Source organism: Podarcis pityusensis, assembly GCF_964106645.2.
Source record: "Podarcis pityusensis genome assembly, chromosome: 9".
NCBI classification, from domain to species: Eukaryota; Metazoa; Chordata; class Lepidosauria; order Squamata; family Lacertidae; genus Podarcis; species Podarcis pityusensis.
In genome coordinates this window covers 43,119,924-43,139,003 of record NC_138034.1, presented here as the reverse complement: position 1 = coordinate 43,139,003, position 19,080 = coordinate 43,119,924, and positions in this window count along the sequence as shown.

Here is a 19,080-nt window from a genome sequence, read left to right as displayed (position 1 = left end):
GCTCCAATGGTTTTGATTTCACAGACACAACTAGGAATAGGAAGCAGATGTGTCTCCAACATTAACCCTCAAATACCCAGACTCTTTCCCGTTTTACTTTACTACGTTTGCTTTAGCAGGAAAAATATATTTGCATTTGTACATGCTGCAATAGTTTTCAACAACAAATTTCATTGGAGCATGTAAAAATTATCAGCGTTCACACATTGATACATTTTAAACTGCAAGAGAGTATAAAAGATACAATTGCAGAAATTACCAATAATTTGTATCTGACCTTTTATCCAGACATCAACCTATTTACCTTCCTGAGGAGCGAAAGTGCACATAGCAACAAATGGATACTCTTTCTTTCACTGTGCTGGATATTGTAAAGCAAGTTGTGCTATTGCATTAATGTTACAGGCTACCTCCTATAAATATACAAGTACGTAGGCCAGAGTCCTCAGTTGGAGAAGGTTTGCTTTCAGCTCCACACTGCATATTCAGCCAGGAGGGCAGAGAGACTTTTAAAACCCCTTATTATAGATTTTCTATAACAGTGCAGCACATAAAACATACCTCTCTACCTATCAAACCATCTAGGGCAAGTTTTGGCGTTTTGTTAATGGAACTGACTAATCTTTCACATTATGTGTTAATGCCTTGGTCTAGAGACATTCACAAATCCTCTTCCTATTGGTTGTAGGGCATAGGCAAATCTGTCAATTTGGGCTTGTTCCATTTTTCCAAATGGGAAATTTCTGTACATTTCCACCAGTTTCTGATCTATATATATACTTTCAATGCGCTCATGAAAATTTACCAGCACTTTAGTGAGAATTTCTTCTAAAATTCACATTTTTTAATGCAAGTTTGTCCAAGTTACACTTTTTTTCAAAGCACATTTTCACTAATGTGATGCATTTTAGAATGTTATTTTTGTTGATGTATGTATTTTTATGCACACTGTACCCAAGAATATGCATTTTTGTACAATTACTTGGCTGGACAACTGCATCGCAAAATTCAGAGAAGTAGGAAATTCAAAGGATGGCTGTGTTCCAGTTGATATATTATTTTGGAAAGGGCCAGTCAAGTAAGTGTACCTTTAAATGTGAACTAAATTAAATTTCTCACTTGTCTCTAATTAGCTATGTTTTTAAAAATCCTTTGTTTCCACCAAACTCAGGAAAATTCAGTAAAGTTCCTTAAGTCTGTAACAATAAGCAACCCCGCCCCCCATTTCAGTATCAACCCCTGTGCTCTCCCAATCACAATGAGTAATGCCAGGAGACTAAACCACACAGACCTTAACCAGCCCTTGAGTCTCTGCAGAAACCAGTACTGCCCAGAAGTTCCATTGAGCAGTTTATTCAAAGTATAAGGGAAAAGCAAAGAATAACAAGTATTCAGCTCAAAATTGAATAAAGAACTATACCAGTATATTGGTCTAACTAATCCTACACTTGATCCAAACTATCAAATTTATCTGCATTGTGCTTATGACACCTCATCTGAGATACAGAACTTCCATTTTCTTCCCAGAATATATGATGATACTTGAAGCTGAAAGTCCCCAGGAGTGCTCAACTTTGCATAGTTTCTCACAGAACTTTTAATACCACAATGTGGAAACAGTCATGAGGCCTAGGGGCAGATATGTCCCAGGAACGGGGCAGGCCGCCCCACTAGGGGATGTTGCATGCTTGCCAACACATGCAAATCTACTGAAAGGTCAAATCATGTTGATTTTGACAAATGCAAGATGAATGTTAGAATATGCCCTTATTCTACATTAAGAGTTGCACACCACTACAGAGGAGCAAATAGCTATTGACTCACCTTTCCTATTATCTGGTGGGAGAGGAAAAGATGAAAAAATCTTCAGTGGAAAAATTTAGGGAAGGGACATAACTCAGTGGTGGATCAACTACTTTGCATCCAAAATGTCATTGGTTTAATCCTGGTCATCTCCAGGTAGACCAGGGAATGTCACCAGTCTGAAACCCTGGAGAGCTACTGCCAGACATTGTAGACAATAATGAGTTAGATGACCCAATAGTCTGTCTCAGTAGAAATTAGATTTTTCTGTTTCTATGGCTATTTCACTATACAGTTGTACCTTGGATTCCGAACGGCTTGGTACTCAGATGTTTTGATTCCTGAACGCCACAAACCCAGAAGTGAGTTTTCCGGTTTGCGAACCTTTTCTGGAACCCGAACGTCCAATGGGGCTTCCATGGCTTCCGGTTGGCTGCAGGATCTTCTTCCAGCCAATCGGAAGCCGCGCTTTGGTTTCTGAACGTTTTGGAAGTCGAACAGACTTCCGGAATGGATTCTGTTCAGCTTCCAAGGTACCACTGTATAGTGGTACCTCGGGTTACATACGCTTCAGGTTACATACACTTCAGGTTACAGACTCCACTAACCCAGAAATATTACCTCAAGTTAAGAACTTTGCTTCAGAATGAGAACAGAAATCGTGCTCCGGCGGCACGGCGGCAGCGGAAGGCCCCATTAGCTAAAGTGGTACCTCAGGTTAAGAACAGACCTCCAGAACAAATTAAGTTCTTAACCCGAGGTACCACTGTAGTGATCTTTTTTAATTTTAATTTTACAAAATAGAGAGGACAAAGGGAACATAAAAACTAACATATACATAATAGTTTTATCTGCAGTCATTGTGAAAGACCACTAGATGTTTCACACAACCAGCTAGAATAAGTTAGTTCATGCCTGCTCCATTTGCAGAGACAGGTTTCCCACCTCTCATTCTGTCTCATTCTCAGCTGCATGCAGTAGCCTCTGTCACAGTCTTCTTCCTGGCTGTCATTTAACAGTACATATCAACACTGAATAGTAAAACCCAGTTAAACATGACAGTTCCACAGCACATCGAAATATACCTTGTCTTTTCAGTCAAGTATATTCCATCCATATTCACAAAATATTCTTTGAGAAAGCCATATACAAAATGTTTCACATGTCTCTGCCACTCAGGAGTAAACCCAAGGATATCAGTCTCGGTTCAGATTCACAGCCTTATGTGATAAGAATAAAAATGATTATCCTTGGTGTCAAACACAGGTGGAATGTTTTAACTATGGCTCAATCATGATATGCAACCTACCTGGACCACCAGCATTTGAGTGCAGCCCCATGAAGCAAATTATTTGCATAAAGCAGCCATCCCAGAAATTTGAGCAATTTCAACCACACATATTGCAAAGGCTCACACAGGAGGGCTTTTTGGTGTGGTTGAAATTGCCATGTGTGGAACCACATATTTTATTCAAGCAACTTGTCATACAAAGTCTGTTCAGTGGTTTTCAAATAGCAGTCATGTGGCAGGTTGCATGTATGCAGCCGGCCTGCATCTGAAGAATCAATCCATTTGACCACCATGACCTAAGTGTGGACAAAGAGTGGAAGAGAACAAAGTCAACTTCGTTTAAGCCCTAAGTTGTTACCATTTTTGAGTGTCAATTCCATTTTTAGTTTCCCAACTCCACTTCATCAGTTCTTTCACAGACTGTGAAATCCATCGTGTTAATTGGTGGAGGTGATGCAAATAGGGGGTAAGTGATCACACCACTTTCTGCCAGCTGCATTCTCTGCTTCTATTGTTACTGCACACCATTCCTTAAAATGCATTACATTTCTGTCCACCTAGATAGGAAGCACTATTTCCAGCATGCAGACTGAGACCAAAATCCTGAAGCAAAATCAGAGTAAGGGCAGCCCTCTTTCTGATGTATTCGGGATTTAAGGGATACCTCTAACCCAGAATATGCCAGAAAGAAGAAGAAAGCGGCAGCAGAAAAAAAGAGACAGAGGCTTCAGTATTATCTGGGGAAACATTTCCCCCATGACCCCCAAAATCTGGCATAAAAAATAGTTTTCCTGACTACACACCTCTTCCCCCTTTCCCATGCAAGTCTTCTATTTGAAAGATAATCATTAGTTTTCCCATTGTTCCCAAGTAAGTAAGCTCTTTCCTGGGAGCCCCACTTCAGCAGTTATGCTGTCTCAAATGAAAGGCAACTTGAAAAATGTCCTTCCCTGCTTCTTTTAATAGTGATTAAGTTACATCCCTAACAATGACTTTTCACAAGGCATAGTTGTGGGTGTATGGCATGTGCCAAACGTGTGCAACTCCCCAAGCGTGAAGGTTCGTAGCAGTGCAGTTTGTGCTGGAAGAAATTCAGTCAGACTCCAACTTTTCAGTCAGTTCAGTCCTTTACTGACAGGTTCAAAGCATTAAGGCAGTTTCACTATATACAGGCTTCTACTAGATCCCTAATAGAAGGTTCAGGCTTCAAATGCAAAGCAAGTACAACTCACAGCATACATACACACAGACTTCAGTATCAATCTGGCAGAGCTTCCTTACAGCAAAGCAAAGAGGAAATGCAGAGCTCCCTCTTAATATACCCAAGAGTAACCACACCCTTGGGTCACAGTGACCTCCTTGGCTGATTGCCAGGTCAGTGACTTTCAAACACTAATCATAAAACCTGCAGCCTGCAAGATAAGGGAAGCACATGCATCAGATTTTGCTTACCAGCAATTAAAGGAACCCCAACAATAGTATTTATTTTCTCCGAGCAACATGACCCTTGGGATCCATATTTCATTCCAGCTGAAAGTACCTGCAATTTGTAAGTGCATGGTGCGCTTCAGATGAGTTGAAGTTAATGAAGTAACTTTGTAGCAGTGCGATTTCAGTTTTCCCCAAGAGTTTTTTTTAGTGGTCCCAGACTCATCTCTTTGAAACTATTATATCACAGCAATATTGATTAATAAATTGATACAGCACCATCAATATGTGGGGGAGGATGATCCTCCCTTGTCTGTCTGACAATTTATGTGCCATGCCACAGCATCTGTCAAGAAACACAGTTTTCAAATTAATGGAATGCAGGTTGTTGAATATTCTGTAGAATATTGCCCATTTAGCATATGCCAAAGGCATCAGTGTCCTAATGAGTGTAGTACAGAGGTAGAAAACCTTCCAGCCCATAAGCCTAATCTTACCTGTCAGACTTCCCCATTTGAGTCATGAGTCTGTTCTGGACAAGCCACACCCACCTACACCTGATATGATGTCATATAGGTGTAAAGTAAGTAATGTTGGGGCTTTGCAGTCATTGCCAGTTGGTAGTTCCTACAAAGCTCTGTTGTGCAGTACTTGGGAACCACAGTGCAAAGTGCTTGGGGCTTGGGAAGTTCTGAGCATAGGGGTTGCAAATTGCTTCCTAAACAGCTGACAGCCAGCTGATTGCTGGGTGCTTGGCCTATGCCCAGTGCTTTTCAAAGGCTCAACGTATTTAATTTATTTAAACTATATATATGGTTGACTACCCTGGCGTGCAGAAAATTGAGACTTGTGTGGGGTTTTTTAGAAAAGACTTCAGTTTTGTTTACAGCTTATCTTACCATATAATAGATCCACAGAGCTTATCTGAATCAGTGTGAGCAACATAAATTCAGATAAGCATTATCTGCATTGTCCTTATGACAGTTCCCTAGGGTTGCAGAACTTCTGTATTCTTCCCAGAATATATTAGGATACTTGAAGTTGAAACTTATGGGCCATATCTTCTAACAATAGGCACAATTTTCAAGTCCTTGTAATATATTTTAGTGAATATTCTGTAGAACACATCATTTAGCATATGACCGAGGTGTCAGTTTTATATGCATAGTGGTGTAGTATATAGCCCTGTGCAAACATATATTCCATGTAGCAATGAATACACAGGAGTCTATGTTCCCACATTTGTAGGCTCACAGCAGACAGGTAGATAATATACACCATTTGGAAATGAAAATATATGACCATCCCTCCAAATTGTGTGAGTGTGAACAATATCAGAATCAGGATTATGTATCATGAACATTAAAAAATATTGAATGCACAATAAAAACAACATCTGAAGAGCCCCTAAGAATACAAAATTAATGACAGGAGAGGTATAACCTCTCTCTCTCTCTCTCTCTCTCTCTGCAATTATTATTATTTATCCAATTAATGCATGCACAGAGCAATCCAAATTATAGGAAGTGAATGTAATTTATGGCAGGGTAAATTATGCCAGCAAAAATTATACCTGTTCCAAAGCCTATTAAGGCACAGGGCTACTGCTGGCTAAGCCCTGGGTAATCCAGGATAGAGGACTTCTTTCATCTGAGCTGGTATGAGGGGCTTCAGATGGCTGAGCTTAGATACCCAGGTTTAGCTGGCAATCCGCCTATTCCAAACTTTGCTAATACCAGCAGATCTTGGGTTTGAATTGCTCTCTTACTGTTGTAAATTACTGTATATATTTTCTATTTAGTAAGTGTTTTTGTTTTTTAAGATTGATGAAATAGATGTTACCTGCAGCAGCAAGTGACATTTTCTCCATTCTCCCAGGCCAACAACAGAACAGTTTGTAGGGCTCAGGCCCTTTGAAGTGTAACTTGAGGTGGATTTTGTAATGAGTTAAAATGATCAAAGTTTTAAATCAGCCAAAGAAGCATCAAATACAGTAGAAAAGGCAGTCTTCATAATGAGCACAAGGAAGGATTTGGTTTCCTTCATCCTCTCTTGACATTGATTAATCTATGAAGCACAAGCAGGTATCAGCCAATGTGTGTGGGGGTGGGCCACGTATTTAATAGTTGTATAAGCTCAGGTTCTGCATCTCTGGGAAACGCACACCATAAATGTAAGGCAAACATTTGTTAGATGCATCTTATAAAAACACAATTGTGAGAGTCAGAGGTAGCAATCCCAGTAGTATCAGCAGCAAGAGTGAGATAGGCCTGATTACGGAGGAACAAATTCCATTCCCATGGATATGAAAATAGAAAGTAAACATAAGGCAGGAAGCTGTGGTGAACACACTAGATAGAAGTCAGCTTGGATGAGAAAAGTGGGGGTGGGGGTGAAAGAGAAAGTGAGGGAAAGAGAGGCAGACGGAGAACAGGACACTTAAATGAAGTGACAGGAAGCAAATTCTTAACTACATTTCTTGCCAGAAATGTGATTGTACTAAATGAAAGTCTTTTCCTCTCCCCTTCACAATTCCTCCAAGGAACTGAAGAAAGAATATTTGAGATGGGAAGGGGGTTGACTCACTGCTTGCATTTTTCTTGTGTGAACTTCATGGCTGTATGTCAGAGTTCCTCATATTTGAGAATACAGTGATACCTCGGGTTAAGAACTTAATTCGTTCCGGAGGGCCGTTCTTAACCGGAAACTGTTCTTAACCTGAAGCACCACTTTAGCTAATGGGGCCTCCTGTTGCTGCTGTGCCGCTGCTGCACAATTTCTGTTCTCATTCTGAAGCAAAGTTCTTAACCCAAGGTACTATTTCTGGGTTAGCGGAGTCTGTAACCTGAAGCATCTGTAACCTGAAGTGTCTGTAACCCGAGGTACCACTGTAACCTGCAGTTAGATGAACACTGTCATGTTGATAATAAATCTCATTGAATTCCATGGGATTTACTTCTGAGTCAACTTGCACAGAATTGTGCTTCCTTTGAACATCACCCCCAAATATTAACTGAGCATACAAAAGCCAAAGTGGCATCCTCTTAAATCCATCTAACACCAATGAACTTCATCACTGAAGTGAGCAGACTTCATTAACTTATCAGAGGCTTATCACCAAGGAACTCATTGTGAGGACATTGCCCCCCCTCACTTTGTGGCTCATAGTTTCACGTGAGAGGTGCAGTTGTTCTGAACTCAGTTGCTAAGTATGGATTTTAGCAAGGCTCTAGTGACTCAAATCTAGACTCTCACACAATATTCAGGGTTGCGGACTCAATGAAATTACTAAAAAGCTATGTACAATTGAGAAAAAATCAGATGGAGAAGGGATTCTTTAATAAATTAATACCAGATTGTTAAGAAGTATCCCATGAAGATTTCAGCATCTGGCATTGTTCAACCTTTTTATCAATGAAAGGAACAAAACAATGGAGAATAATCCTAGTATCTAGATAATGTGCTTAAATGTGAAAGTATAAGATAAGTAGCACTAAATTTAATTGTTGTTGTTGTTACATATGCTTGAAGCTACTCTGAGATGTTTCCTTGAAGAACAATAAAACAAAGAACAGCCACTCACCCTTCTCAACGATATGGTGTTTGCAGCCTGGAGTAGCCTTTGCTCCCAGCACCCATTCCTAAGCTTCTGCTCTGCATAGGCAAACTCCGGCCTTCCAGATGTTTGGGAATACAATTCCCATCATCCCTGACCACTGGTCCTGTTAGCTCAGGATGATGGGAGTTGTAGTCCCAAACATCTGGAGGGCCGGAGTTTGCCTATGCCTGTGTTAGGAGATATCTCGTCCTCTCCCAGATGGTGCAGGATTCTAATTTGTTGCCCGCAACAGTGGCCAATCATGGGCAGGCTGGGGTGTGTGACACAAGTGTGGGTGGGGCCAGGGTTGACTCTTCAGAGGCATCACTTGGGTCCACTACAGGAGGATAAAAGCTAGCATGTCCCTCACCTGGTACAGCAGTCGACTTCAGATCTGCCTCCCACCCTCCCTTGTTATGGTCTTCTGTTTGCTTGCAATTTAATGTATTGCTGGACCTTTCATGGGTTTATGGTTGCTCTATTTGGGGCCAGGGAGGAATTTGTTACATCAGACTAACAGGGCCTTCCTGAGGGTATCACCTTCTTCGTAGCACAACTTTGGCAGATATGTCATTGGGTAAGTTCCTAGTAATAATAATATTATAATAATTTATTATTTATACCCCGCCCTTCTGGCTGGGTTTCCCCAGCCACTCTGGGCGGCTCCCAACCAAATATTAAAAGCACAATACCGCATTACAGCATTAAGCATTATAAACTTCCCTAAATTTCCTAGTTGGTGATGGAAGGGGAATTCAGTGTCCATGTTTCCTATTCCATGGCAATGGGGTATCTTGTTAAAGGGATTCAAGGGGGCGCTTCTTCTATGTGCACATGCAGACGAGGGCTGACAGCCAAAGCACTCTCCAACATAGCAAGCCTGTGAGGGGTCATACCTAATTGATGTATGTCATAGGCCTAACCCACACCAGGCTTGACTCCTGGTATTCTTCCAGCAATCAGGCTGGAGGTCTTGGTGGACCACCCAGTGCCAAGTCAAAACTCACTTATATTTGTAATCTAAAAGGTTGTGGCCTAATTGTAAGCTCCAATGAATTATGTCTATGATACTTGTTTCTCCCAAATGGCCAGAGGATGGTGGATCTCACGGCACCTGGGCTTGCAAACAGCTAGTATTATACAACTTTCATACTTTTTCTTATGATTCTTCATTCTTCAAATTGTATTTGAAAATTATGTGAGATAAAATTTCAGTTATATTCTCGTGTGTGTGTGTGTGTGTGTGTGTGTGTGTGTATGCAAGGTTTTTGTTGTGCTTACCTTACCTTCCAGGTAGTCAAGGGGTGTTTGCAAGTATCCTTCCTTTTGCTGTGTAAATCACCCTTCAAGTGGTTTGCACTGCAGCCTTCTTCAGTGCCAACACTTTCTGAAAACAAATATAGCTTCTCTAGCTGAGATTTCCTGCAAGCTGGGAAGGATGGAAGGCTGCCTCTTATGTGTCTAACAGCTGTTCATTGCTGGGTGTTTGTTATTTAAAAAGTGAAGTGCAGAATTCTTTGTTCTAAGGTAAAAAGTGCTGGTGGGATGTTTCATGTAGGTGTGGGGTGCCTTTGGCCCTCCACATTCTGTTGAGCTAGCCATGGATGCTGGAGTTCAACAACATCTGAGGGCCAAAGATTCCCCACACCTGGCTTAATGGTCAGAAACACATAACACTCATGGCCACCTTGCAATGATGAGATGAGCCCAACTTTAAAATAATTCTGAAGTGTTCCTTCTCTAAATTCCTGAGAAAGGGGAAGAAAAATGAGAGCCTCTTTCATAGGGTAGGAAAACTTTTGAGAAACTGAAGGACAGGCTTCAGAACAGCACTACAAACAGCAGTTCTATGAAAAGATATGAATTGGGTCAAGGCGTAGTACCAATTAAGGAGTTCACAGGGAATTTTAAAGCTTCTTTGCAGCATCACAATTGAATTAAGGATATATTTTCCTGTTTCCTCCTGTAATCTTTTGCAGTCTCTCACATCCCCTATACTACAGGTGGGCTGTCTCTCATCTGTATGTGTGTCCTGAAGCTCTGCTCATTTATTTGGGGATATTTTATATCAATGGCCTTGGGTATACAGAAAGACCATTGATGTCCCTGCCTACACTGACTGGCAGCTGCTCTCCCAGGTTTCAGGACAGGAGTCTTTCTCAGCCCTTTAGAAGTGCCAAGCGTTGAACCTGAGATCTTTTGCATCCAAAGCTACAGCCCATATTTGTGCAGACCTAGATTATTGGGATTGATTAATCCCTTCAGCCTTCCCTAATTTGGAGTATTATGATTTTGATTATTATTTATAAAGCCTTCAATTCCACAGACGTGCTCATTAATTAGCTTCTATTGAACTCAATAAAATTTAATACTTGTAGCATTGACTCTTAGAAGGGAATGCCCTTCAAAGAAGGGCAAACTCAGAAGCTTTTTCTTACTTGTCTGTAAGCAGCAATATGTATCTAAAAATAGGATGAAGAACCTTACTCTCCTCTGCCTTTCTGCAATATTTATCACTGCTGGAGAAAAAGGAATTTAACAGATGCAAAAATATACAGGTGAAATCAGAATCATACATAATAATTTAGACACTTACCATTGCAAACCAAGTTATTTCATATTTCAAGCCTGTGCCCTCTAGAATAAAGAAAAAAGTTTCAGTTCTCTCCTAGATAGAAAGTACCAAATTCTTTCCCAGGCAAACAACTTTTCAATTCTCCTTTCTGTAGAACTTGAGGGAAAGAAAAATCCCCATTTTCTGACTACCATTAATGTCATCCAAACTTCAAAATATGCAGCTATGCTCCAGTTGTAATACTGATATATAACCTTCTTTGATTTGGATTATTTTTATGCAATCAACTTTGTTTTAATTATTGGTTTTCTGGAAGAAATTGTGAGGCTGTGTGAAAATGTCAGGGCGGGCATTTTTATGCTTGTGACAAAGGACAAGATGATGCCCCAAATTCCATGTACGTAAGCAGAACAGGCTGGCCACTGGAATCTTTAGCTGTGTTCATTCTTCTGTTTATTGTGCACCCACTGTATTTTCAGCCCTGGGTTTTAATCTGTGTTCACCCGGGAGATGTAATGCACTCCTGTTTAACATTGCTCTGTTATTCATCTTACCACAAGAAAGATAGGCACAGCCATGTAGTTGTGAACTTAACAACATTAGCCATTTACCAGTTACTGCAAAAGCAAAGAGGAAACGAGGAAGAGAAACTAGATGCACAACTCAGGAAGGTCAGTGTCATGGACTGGTTGGACACCGTTGGGGCAACACCAAGGGAAATGGCTCAGAGCCCAGGGAGTGGTGGTGGAACGATGAATGGTCAGAGGGAGAAGACTAGGAAGAGGAGGTGAGTCAGGCTGGTGAAGAGTCACAGGGTCTCTCTCTCTCTCTCTCTCTCTGTGTGTGTGTGTGTGTGGAGAGAGAGAGAGAGAGAGAGAGAGAGAGAAGGGGGGTATTAATTAATTACTCCATTGTCTCTCTTTGTTAAATTTTACATAGTAACTTCCTTGAGGCAGGGACCTGTCTTTTTGTTGCTGTCGTCCTAGAGTGCTTCCGGGCATAGGAGATTTAGCAGCACCTAATCAATTCTTTCCTCTTCAAGCTGAAAGCAGAACAACATCCCTGCAAATCCATGTGACATTTAATAACTGGGCAAGCTGCCCTCCCCCCACCCCCACTGAAGGAGCAATTTCTGTTGGCACCATGCCATGGCACTGAGGAGAAAGTGGTATGCTACAGTCCCTATCCTATAGTCCTGATCATGACTGGACATCTGGTTGCCCACTGTGAGAAGAATATAATGCTGAAGTAAAAGGGTCTTTGACCTGATCCAGCAGAACTCTTTTTGTTTTTGTCCTCACTGCCATAGTTACAACTTGAAGGAGGAAAGAAACAGATATAAATGCAATGCTATTTGGAATGGGGAATTCACAAAGCAATACAACTAATTTGTAGAGAGAGGAGAGAGATACCATAGAGAAAGAAATGTGTAAATCTATAAAGGAATCAAGCAGCCAAAAGAAAAGGGAGGGGAAAACACCCAGCTATTGAACAGCTGTGTGATGGCTTATCATCTACACCTGGGGAGACTGTGCAGCTGCTTTATTGTGTTTTAAAAAGTAGGATTGTGTGAGCTCTGAAAAATAATGGGGAAAATACATGAAGCGGATGTTTTGCTTTGTGAAAAATGAGTAACAGTGTCACTATTCCACAGCAAATGTCCACCTTAGATACAATCTAAGTCTTCTTACTAGGCTTTTAAGCTGCCCTTAGAACAATATAAGACTAGGAAGGTATGTTCAATTGCATGAAGGGTATCCCACCTACTGCCACAGTTGGATGCAGCAATGCTTGAAAATACCAGTTGTTGGAAATCACGGGAGGGGAAAGTGCTCTTGCGCTCATGTTCTGCTCCCTGGTTTCCTACAAGCATCTGCTTGGTCTCTGACAGAACAGGATGAGCCATTGGCCTGACCCAACTGACTGTTCTTTTGTAGTCCATTAACATCTGATGGTCTCCAGTGTGGTGTAGTGGTTAAGAGCGGTAGTCTCATAATCTGGGGAACCGGGTTCGCTTCTCCACTCCTCCACATGCAGCTGCTGGGTGACCTTGGGCTAGTCACACTTCTCTGAAGTCTCTCAGCCCCACTCACCTCACAGAGTGTTTGTTGTGGCGGAGAAAGGGAAAGGAGAATGTTAGCCGCTTTGAGACTCCTTAGGGTAGTGATAAAGCGGGATATCAAATCCAAACTCTTCTTCTTCTTCCATGTTGGCTGCCCCGACTCTCTTGTCTTTGCAATTGTACTACAGAGCAATCACAGAAAATTAAATTGCCATCGTGGAATGAAAACCTTTGAGGTTTACAATGAAAGGTTGGACACAAATATGTGGAGAGAGCTCAAGGTATAAGTTCATATCCTGAAATACATAGCTATTTAGCGATAAAGATTGCTTGTATGAACACCATCAATATAATCTTTTAATAATATGTTTTTGTGCATTTAGGTATTTGGCAACAATTCTTCTTCTCTCCCTTTCATCCGTCTTAGGTTACAGTATTTTATATTGATTCTATGCTGCTTTTCATTGACAGTTTAGATGTTATATTGATATTGATATTAAGTTTGTTTGACTGAGTTTTCTATTTTCTATTCTTTTTCCTGCTTTTAAAAAGTTTTTATTTACCAATAGATTATTGTAGTACAATTTGTAAGAGTTTAATTGAGTTTAATAAATTTATAAAATTTTACTAATTTTTGAAGTTTTGTAAACTGTCCACAACACTTGGATGTTGGGTGGTTTAAAAATGCCCACTATCTAAGTAACAACAAGCTTTACGAATCTGAAACCATCTGTAGTCTCTTAGATATATTGGAGGCAAGGGTTGGGGGCTTAATTGTCTGTAAAAGGCAAGATAGAGGAAACATGCAGAAATTATTTCACAACTATGAGAAATGAGAGCTACAGAACCCAATAAAACATCTCACAGCTAGTTAAGCAAAAATAGTTCCTCCCCCCATTGGCTTAAAAATAATAATAATAATTAAGGGCTGGCATGCACATGGGGAGGAGAAATAGTCTTACGCACATGTTTTCCTTGGAGAATTTGAACAACACATTTTTCCTTATGTGCTTAAAAATATATGAAAATGAGCCAAAAGAAGTAGCACTGCTGGCAGCAATCACTCTGTTTTGGCAATGCATATGGCAGTCCATGCCCTTCACAAATAGCTTTAGATCCAATTTCTTTCCTATTTTGCAAAAAGCTCAACAACTTTGCCCAAAAAAACTTCAACCACTTTTCTGTCTGGATTTTCACTTTTTGAAATATGGCAACCCTACAGGCAGGGCAAATTTCTGCTGCTCACCCTGCATAGAACCTAATCATGGGATGGGCAGATTTGTAAAAAGAATTGGTCTCCTTCCATGGAAGGCAGGGGAGAAGAGGAGACTACATCAGTAACAATTTGGCTGGGCTGAAGAGTGAGCTACTGCCTATGCATTATGGTGAAGGCTACGTCTCACACCCATTTCTGTTTCCCTGGCTTGAACATCAATTATCCAGCTCTTTGTGTGCACCACAGAGGCCAGATTTGTCCTGAGGAATTTTAGCCCTAGCTCAGCTGCACACATTGCGCAGTCAGTCAGGCTGATGGAGACAAGCTGCCCACAAAACTGAAGCTCTACCCAGCTTTCTTTAAGCTCATTTGTCTGACAGGAAATTATGAAAAGTGGGGGAGATAATGGGTGAGGGAGCAGTGCCAGACCTTACTACAAACATTGAAGTATTTACTGTGGCAGGCCCTGCCCTGTGGAACTGCCCCTGCCTTCTTTTAGACTTCTTCTGAAAACTGTGTTGTTTCGACAGCACTCTACAACATGATTTTATTTCTTTTTAACCAATCGCTACTTAGGGCTCGTCCTAATTTCTAGGCACAGGTCGAGACTTTCCAGCATTGGAGTCCTTCTTCTGCCTCACTGCTTTCTCCACAAAAGCCCACTCTTTACCACGGAAAACAATTCCACAGAAAACCCAAATTTCAGTTTGCTCCAATTTAGCTGTAAAGGTCATGGTTTTCCTGGAGAAAGGGTGGGGTTAAAAAAACCCACATTCAAACACGGACCTGGAAGGCCTGGAAAGTGTTGGGCAAAAGATAAGAGTGGAGAAGGCCATAAGACAATTCTGCTGGTGTGGTGGGGGTCTGGAAGCCTTTCACAAGAAATACCTCTGCTCACTCAGAGATGTATTTACAGTCTTTATTTACATATATGTACCAAGTACAGAGCATAGCTTCATGCTTCTGAATCCTCGGTGCCAGATCCAGGAAGTGGGAGCTTTCGACTCCTCCTCCAGCAGAGCAGCCTGGGAAGTCCCAAACACCTTCTTTGTTCCCTATGCTTCAATCCTCTTCTGTCCTGTGCTGAAGGAACTGGCATCACCTCTCCCTCTCTACCTGAGCTAGTAGAGTGGTGTTGCTTCTCTCCAACATCAGGGAGCGTCCTCTTCACTGGAGTTATTTCCGCTTGCTCTCCCTACTCAGTTCCTCCTGTCTCTTCTACAGGCTGTTGTTCCTCCCCCTCCCTCAGTTCTGGGGCATCCCCTGGCAGCCCCGTGACAGCTGGGCCAGGCCAATGGCCCATCAAGTCCAGCATCCTGTTCTCACGGTGGCCAACCAAACGCCTGTATGAAACTGGCAAGCAGGACCCAAGCACAACACACTCCTCCTGTGGTTTCCAGCAACTGGTATTCAGAGCACAACCACCTTAGCTAGTAGCTATTGATAGCCTTAACCTCCATGAATTTATCTGATGCTCTTTTAAAGCCATCCTAGCTGGTGGGTATTTTGACCTTGTAGGTTATATACTGGCTTGATACGCTTTTATGGAAGTGTGGGCTATAAATTATTTGAGAAATTTGAATTAAATCAAAATCTAGAGGGCACCACTTTGGCTACCCCTGCTGTAAGCAACTGGTGTCAAGACCAGTGGACACAATAGTCAGTGGCGGACCTTGGGATCTGAGATTTCAGTGGCACCCTGTGTAACACCCAGGAGTGTCAGCTTGGCTGTGTGGCTGTGGGTGCCTGGGACCGTGGATGCCATGCAGCATGCATGGCCCTAGTGTCGAAACTTGTGGGTGCCCGGCCCTTTCATGAACTGGTTGTGCTTCCCTAAGCCTGCCTCTGCCATAGTAGCCTGAATATACATAGCTGTCTGGCCTTTTGTAGAGTGGTTCCTTGCTTTTAGTTTACCCAAACCCACAGGCAACTAACCCTTTCTGTCAGGGAATTCAGTAGCTATCGGATATGGTGGCAAAGCGTCAACTCTGCATCCAGGAGACAACTCTTCCATGGTATTTTGGAAAGTAGTCAAAAGCTGACATAAATGTGGCCGCAGCTGATACTGTTTGTCCTCTTTTACAATGGGTGCTGTGCGCTTGCAGGGCTATGAACATTGCTCACGTTTCCACTGACAATATGCCTTCACCGTTCAAATTGGATACAGACATCTTCTGGAAACTTCGAAAGTTGCCAGACAGATGCCTGACAGTTATGCACATATGGCACATCATATAGAGTATCTTCCTCCCTTCCCTATGTTTCCTTTCTCTCTCTATTTCTCTTTCCCCATCTGACTGACTGAACTGAAGTGTTAGAGACCACAGTCAAGCTACTCGAACTATAAGTCATTCTTAGACAGCACTACTAAGATAACATAAAAATGGTGTATGCTTATTTTCAAGTTCTCTGTTTAGAGAACAAGCACAGCACGGCTGTCACATGAACAGCCTGCTTGCCTGCTCTGCGGAGAGATTTTTTGTATATATTATTGGGCCTCTCACCCTCCCTTCCTCCAACCATACTCATTTGCCCCCCCCCCATTTGCTCAGGAAATAAATCAATTTCATCTGCTATAGTTTGGTTTCCTTTTCCCCCCTTTCTGTCTCTGTCTCTCTCTACCTCGCTCGCTCCCGCTTTGTAAGCCTGTTTCTGCGGCACCATATGGCAGCTGAGAGAAGGGTAGAGCAATGATCTAGCTCTTAACAAAAGAGGCTGTGGTGTCAAAGAAGCTCATGAATGCATGAGACACATTCATGTATAGAAAAGTGCCTCTAGCCCTGTCAGAGAGGACTAAAGAGATTGCTGATAGACCTGACATTGCTTTAGAGTGGTGTTTTTTTTTAAAGGCAGCAATGTCTTTGGCTCATCTCTCTCACACACCTCCCTCATATTCTCTCTATCTCTTTCTCTCTCTTCCTCTGGTCCTATGCCAAAATCATATTAGCACTCTTAACAACATTGGATATAAAGTCAATGTGTGGGGCAGAAAAATGCATTTAATTCAAGTACCATATACTCTTATCACTTCGTTCTTGTCATTTCCCCCACCCACCAAAATAAGCAAATCTTGCTATCCCTGGCAAGCAATGGACCCATATTGAATTATCTGTAAGTTTGAAGTTGTCTAGATGGGGGGCGGGGGAATGATGCCCATTACAGGGGGAAAAACCTTGCAAAATGCAGGTGTGTCTCCTCAGATGATGCATTGCTAACAAAATATTCCATTAAAAACAAAATGCCCTGCTTCCTCCTTTGTAAACTAGGCATCAAAAGAAGATAGTCTGAATAACTGAATAGATTTCCACAAAACAACGAGCAAGGATTTTGTTTTCCACTTTCAGCTGCCCCTCCATCCACACACCCAAATCCCATCTCCCCCCTTACTCTTTCTTATTTGCTTGTTTATTTCCTTATTTACTTGTATAAAGATTTCTATCACAATGACATTGGAAGTGTCTGTTGGATCGGGCCAGTGGTCCAGCTAGTCCAAAATCCCAGTTGCCAAGCAGATGCCTATGTGAAGCCTGAAAGCAGGACTTGAGCACAACAGCATTGCCCATCCCTACCATGCACTTGTGATTCCCAGCAACTGGCATCCAGAGGCAATTGCCTCTGAAAGTGGAAACTGTGTGTAGACATCATAGCTAGTAACCACTGATAGCCTTATCCTCCATGCATTTGTCAAATTGTCTTTTGAAGCTGTCCAAGTTGGTGGCCATCAGTACTGCTCATGGGAACAAACTCCATAGCATAACTAGCTACTGTATGAAGCAGTATTTGCTTTGATCCTGCCCTTCTCGGGCGTACACATTTGGGTGGTTCCCCTACTTTCCCCCTTCACTAGGAAACATTAGCATAGACCAAACCATCCTTATGCTGGGCAGTGATATCTGTTCACTTATGCACTTGGCAAACAAGACTTCTGGTTACCTTTCTCTCCCCCTCCAACCCCCCGTGTCTCCCCCCAAAGTCTGGAGGATCTTCCAACGCTCCAGAGGAGATTTTGCAGGTGTTGGAGGCTGCAGGGAGGAGTAGAGGATGGAGAAGCCCTGTTGCACAATGAGATATCCACTCATGCTACGCTGAATCACACCAATTGTACCCAATCTGAGCTATACATTCTGCAGTCTCCTTAAAAACACTTTTTGTTCCTTTACCCTTGGTTGGGCCAGGAATTGTAAGGAAAGAGAGTGGATGGCAAAATGTAGCACTGAGTTTAGAATTGCAGTTTAGAACCCATTTCGGTGCAAATGGAGATACAGAGTGATGCTTAACACATTTCAAGATCACTGAACTTCCTTTCAAAAAATGGTCTCAGAAATTAGAATCCTGGGAGTATTCATGTAAAGCTGGGCAAACTTCCAGCTGCTTGTATCTGTGACCTTTTTCAAAAGCCCAACAATAAGATCCCCTATGATATAAATCAATGAATACATGTGCTGCACCTCAGCAGTTGTATGTCACAATGGAAATGTTAACAATACACCACATTCTGGTCTATATTCCTTATGCCTCAAATGCAAGGAAGAGAATGTAATACTTGGTTGGCATCTGAGCTGTTAACAATAATAATAATCAGGATCTACTTGTTGGAGGAAGGACAGTGCAAGAGAAGGTCCCATGGCCTGCAATCGTATGAGGTGGCCACTAGGAAATCCAGAGGGCACAATCACATGTAAGTTGTGTACATAGAGAGTCCAACATTCCCAATTATCATGAGCTCATCACAATTTGGGCTTGTTATTAACAGCCAATGAGTTTGCATTAAGTCTGGCAAGATTGGGAAATGACTACATAAATTGAAAGCAAGGCTTCTACATCTGCAATCTGCAATCTGGCAATCTGGCAGGACAAGGTTTCCAGATCACAGAAAGCCTGCATGGGTAGCTTTCCCCTCTGGGGCTGTGGGTGTTGGGGACAGAGAGTCACATGATGGGAAGGGAGAGCTAGCAACAGGGCTTTTTTTCAGCCACAACTTGCCAGAACCCAGTTCTGGCACTTCTCAGATGGGCGCCATTGCCATTCTAAGAGAACGAGAGAGGTGTTCATGGTGAGTTCCTGACACCTCTTTTGCTTCTTCTATGGATGGGGACCCTCTCATATG